The sequence below is a fragment of the Schistocerca cancellata genome, unplaced genomic scaffold, assembly GCF_023864275.1.
Source record: "Schistocerca cancellata isolate TAMUIC-IGC-003103 unplaced genomic scaffold, iqSchCanc2.1 HiC_scaffold_1030, whole genome shotgun sequence".
Taxonomy (NCBI): domain Eukaryota; kingdom Metazoa; phylum Arthropoda; class Insecta; order Orthoptera; family Acrididae; genus Schistocerca; species Schistocerca cancellata.
This window is the reverse complement of record NW_026047032.1, coordinates 22,501-27,500: the sequence shown is the minus strand read 5'-3', so window position 1 is coordinate 27,500 and position 5,000 is coordinate 22,501. Positions and strand designations below refer to the sequence as shown.

The 5,000-nt window shown below is 54.7% G+C and overlaps 1 non-coding gene across 1 annotated transcript in view; it reads right to left on the bottom strand.

Moving 5' to 3' along the window:
- The window catches only part of LOC126151061 (small subunit ribosomal RNA), a 1,909-nt gene extending 442 nt beyond the window's left edge, over nucleotides 1-1,467 (bottom strand). Inside the window, exon 1 of the ribosomal RNA XR_007531797.1 lies at nucleotides 1-1,467. This exon is cut by the window's left edge and continues 442 nt beyond it. This is a non-coding gene — a ribosomal RNA (small subunit ribosomal RNA).
- Between the last annotated feature and the right edge of the window lie 3,533 nt (nucleotides 1,468-5,000).

Here is a 5,000-nt window from a genome sequence, read left to right as displayed (position 1 = left end):
GCACGAAGGATGTCACGCGACTAGTTAGCAGGCTAGAGTCTCGTTCGTTATCGGAATTAACCAGACAAATCGCTCCACCAACTAAGAACGGCCATGCACCACCACCCACCGAATCAAGAAAGAGCTATCAATCTGTCAATCCTTCCGGTGTCCGGGCCTGGTGAGGTTTCCCGTGTTGAGTCAAATTAAGCCGCAGGCTCCACTCCTGGTGGTGCCCTTCCGTCAATTCCTTTAAGTTTCAGCTTTGCAACCATACTTCCCCCGGAACCCAAAAGCTTTGGTTTCCCGGAGGCTGCCCGCCGAGTCATCGGAGGAACTGCGGCGGATCGCTGGCTGGCATCGTTTATGGTTAGAACTAGGGCGGTATCTGATCGCCTTCGAACCTCTAACTTTCGTTCTTGATTAATGAAAACATACTTGGCAAATGCTTTCGCTTCTGTTCGTCTTGCGACGATCCAAGAATTTCACCTCTAACGTCGCAATACGAATGCCCCCGCCTGTCCCTATTAATCATTACCTCGGGTTCCGAAAACCAACAAAATAGAACCGAGGTCCTATTCCATTATTCCATGCACACAGTATTCAGGCGGGCTTGCCTGCTTTAAGCACTCTAATTTGTTCAAAGTAAACGTGCCGGCCCACCCAGACACTCAATAAAGAGCACCTTGGTAGGATTTCAACGGGGTCCGCCTCGGGACGCACGAACACGCACGAGGCGGTCGCACGCCTTCGGCTCGCCCCACCGGCAGGACGTCCCACGATACATGCCAGTTAAACACCGACGGGCGGTGAACCAACAGCGTGGGACACAAATCCAACTACGAGCTTTTTAACCGCAACAACTTTAATATACGCTATTGGAGCTGGAATTACCGCGGCTGCTGGCACCAGACTTGCCCTCCAATAGATACTCGTTAAAGGATTTAAAGTGTACTCATTCCGATTACGGGGCCTCGGATGAGTCCCGTATCGTTATTTTTCGTCACTACCTCCCCGTGCCGGGAGTGGGTAATTTGCGCGCCTGCTGCCTTCCTTGGATGTGGTAGCCGTTTCTCAGGCTCCCTCTCCGGAATCGAACCCTGATTCCCCGTTACCCGTTACAACCATGGTAGGCGCAGAACCTACCATCGACAGTTGATAAGGCAGACATTTGAAAGATGCGTCGCCGGTACGAGGACCGTGCGATCAGCCCAAAGTTATTCAGAGTCACCAAGGCAAACGGACCGGACGAGCCGACCGATTGGTTTTGATCTAATAAAAGCGTCCCTTCCATCTCTGGTCGGGACTCTGTTTGCATGTATTAGCTCTAGAATTACCACAGTTATCCAAGTAACGTGGGTACGATCTAAGGAACCATAACTGATTTAATGAGCCATTCGCGGTTTCACCTTAATGCGGCTTGTACTGAGACATGCATGGCTTAATCTTTGAGACAAGCATATGACTACTGGCAGGATCAACCAGGGAGCTGCGTCAACTAGAGCTGAGCAGCCGGCCGCCCGGGAGTGTGTCCCGGGGGCCCGCGCGAACACGCAAGCGTCCGCTCAATTATTCTGCAAACAGGAGGAGGCTGAGCTCCCCTGCACAATACACCTCGAAACCCTCTCAGGTCCCGGCGGCGCGCAGCGCCGTCCTAAGTACTTGGTCGGGTTCGAGAGAGGCGCAATCGCCCGGAGTTAGGCGAGTAGACGCTTTAGGTGCGACCACCCGTGCTCCCAACTGAGCTTGCCGCTGCCGACAGAGGCCCGGGAGCGTGCTGTCGTGGCATTGCCGGCGGGAGACAACACGCGCCACCTACGGTGACCGGCAGCTCCAACGCCAGCGCCACAGAAGGGCAAAGGCCCCACGTGGGTGCCGAAGCGAACTCTCCCAGCACAGCGCACGTGCCAACACGTCTGCACAACTGCGATACAAACCACCAGCGAGAACCGCTGGGGCGACCGAGCAGCAGACGGCGTCGCGGCGCCGAGTGCCGGGCGGCGGCGCATCCTCAACGCACACAGTCCTCAATCGGACCAGCACACTGCAGATGTCCACCGCGCTTCGCACCGGGCCGGCGAGGACCCACTTTGGCTGCACGGCGCCGCGCGCAGGGTGCCCCGGCGCGCAGCTGCGCCGCCTGCCGCGTCCGTCGGCCGGCGCGCCTGCCACTGGGCGCCCCCACCAGCCGGCTGTAGCGCGTGCGCCCACGCACCGCGCGGCCAGCACGCCGGGCGGCCCCCCCCTCACCGGCCGGGGACAGTCCCACCCACCCACAGCCGCGTATCGCTTCACACCCAGATCCACATTCACGTTCATTGGTGTGGTGGGTATCGCTGACACAACCGCGTCATAGCTGTACCGATCGTTGCCCTCACAGATGTACCTCCAGCAAGATCAACCGCACCACAACGGGTTACCAGTTGTTCATTTGCGTAACGTCACCAGTAAACGTACACGTCCACGTCCATCCCCGTTTGCAAAGTCAACTATTATTGCATGCCTGCCTGTCAGGTGTCAAGACACACTACATCCGCTCACATCCACGCAACAAAATGTGCCCGACTAGAGGGCACGTGGAAGGTGCCCCCGTACGTATGCGATGTCCATTGCGCGACGAACTGTCAACCGGCCTCTGTAGCATGTCGCAGATGTGGAACGCGGGACACCGTGCTATCACATTGTGTGAGAAGAGACTACTATGTCTGCATACACGCGCCACTACATGAACAGACGGCTCATGCTGATCGCCATCCACTGCGTCCATTACTCCCACACGTCTCTATGGCGTACCACACTGCAATACAGCTGTTATGGGGAGATGACACGTAGCTGTGTACACAACATTCTGAGCGGGTTGCGGTTGGACAACAATACATTAATGTAACGTGTCATATGCCATTTACAGAGCAGGTTAAGGCACAACGTGGGTTAGGTTAAGGCACAACGTGGGTTATGTTAAGGCACAACGTGGGTTATGTTAAGGCACAACGTGGGTTAGGTTAAGGCACAACGTGGGTTAGGTTAAGGCACAACGTGGGGTAGATTGCGGCACAACTTGGGGTAGATTGCGGCACAACTTGGGGTAGATTGCGGCACAACTTGGGGTAGATTGCGGCACAACTTGGGGTAGATTGCGGCACAACTTGGGGTAGATTGCGGCACAACTTGGGGTAGATTGCGGTACAACTTGGGGTAGATTGCGGTACAACTTGGGGTAGATTGCGGTACAACTTGGGGTAGATTGCGGTACAACTTGGGGTAGATTGCGGTACAACTTGGGGTAGATTGCGGTACAACTTGGGGTAGATTGCGGTACAACTTGGGGTAGATTGCGGTACAACTTGGGGTAGATTGCGGTACAACTTGGGGTAGATTGCGGTACAACTTGGGGTAGATTGCGGTACAACTTGGGGTAGATTGCGGTACAAATTGCATTACATTGCGGTGCAAATTGCGTTACATTGCGGTGCAAATTGCGTTAGGTTAAGGTGCAACACAGGTTAGGTTAAGGTGCAACACAGGTTAGGTTAAGGTGCAACACAGGTTAGGTTAAGGTGCAACAGAGGTTAGGTTAAGGCGACATAGGTTAGGTTAAGGTGCAAGATGGGTTAGGTTAAGGTGACATAGGTTAGGTTAAGGTGACATAGGTTAGGTTAAGGTGACATAGGTTAGGTTAAGGTGACATAGGTTAGGTTAAGGTGACATAGGTTAGGTTAAGGTGACATAGGTTAGGTTAAGGTGACATAGGTTAGGTTAAGGTACAAACTGGGTTGTGTTTTGGTACACATTGCGTTGTAGTACAGTACACGTTAGGTTTGGGTACGGTACACATTGTGGTATGGGATGGCGTGTTGGTGGGGGGGGGGGGGGGGCGGGGCGAGGTTCGTTCATATTGACCGTAGGAAGTGGATGCCCGAGGCAGCGTCAGTGTGTCAAAGGAGGTATGTCACGTTGGGATGCGCTTTTCGGTAGTGAGAGGGGGCGCGCCGTGTCCGAGGTTGCGGCAGACCTGTGTGTTTCATTCCTGCCAGTGTGTTTGTTCTGTAAGACGAGGCAGTGTGGTGATGTTGGGTGCACCCCTGTGTGGGACATGTGTGGGTGTTGGTGGCTTATCTGAGCAATTGTGGTTGTCGGACGAGTGGGATATTCTGTTTTATGATTGGACCTCGTGGCCTGGTTATCATAGTCTGGTTGGTGTACTGTGGCGGATAGGATGCACCGGACGTTGGTCCATGGTGGTGCTTAATTATTGCATCTGTGTCTGTTACAGGCAGAGAGTAGTGTGTGATAGAGTGTGTGGGTGACGTGTGGTTCCTTTTGTTTGCACAGACGTTCAGCATGTATAGGGGCATTTGCGTATTTGATCTATCTATGTGGGCCTGCATAGTTTACTGAGCAGTGCTGCGAGGTGACTGAACTACGAGCGACGTACTCATTTACAGCGGAATGGTTGCCTTCTACCAAAGATGGCGTATCGACTCTACGACAGCGTTGGCACCGCAGGAAGCGGTGTCGTAAAATGGCCCCCACACCGTCATCGTTGTGCGGGGTAGTGACCGTCTATATTGTGAGAGGAGTCCTGTTTGCCACTGGGCGTGGGGTCTCGCGTCCTGCGGTTCAGTGCCCCCAGGGAAGCGCGCGGACGTGGTGCTGCTGCTGCTGTAGCAAGCGAGCTACTTAGAGCATGTATAGGGACAGCGGGAATATGGCATATTGGATATAACTCTTCATGAAACGCATGATATAGGGGTGGATTGCACGTTACGAGTGCGGGAAGAGTCCGCCGTTCATCCGCTGGAGTTGCGATTTGGGCGGTTGGGGTGGGGCACTTGCGGGTGCGGGTGCGAGTGGAGTGGAGCGGAGCGATGATCGGTCGACGACTTCGTGCGGCGCAGGCACTGGCGTTGGGGCTCCTGTGGTGGACAGATGATGCAGGCTTTGTGGGTGGCGTCGGAAAATGGGCACTGTGGGCCCTAGCGATGTCGTCGTCGGCTTGTCGTCTCATAGATGGCAGTATC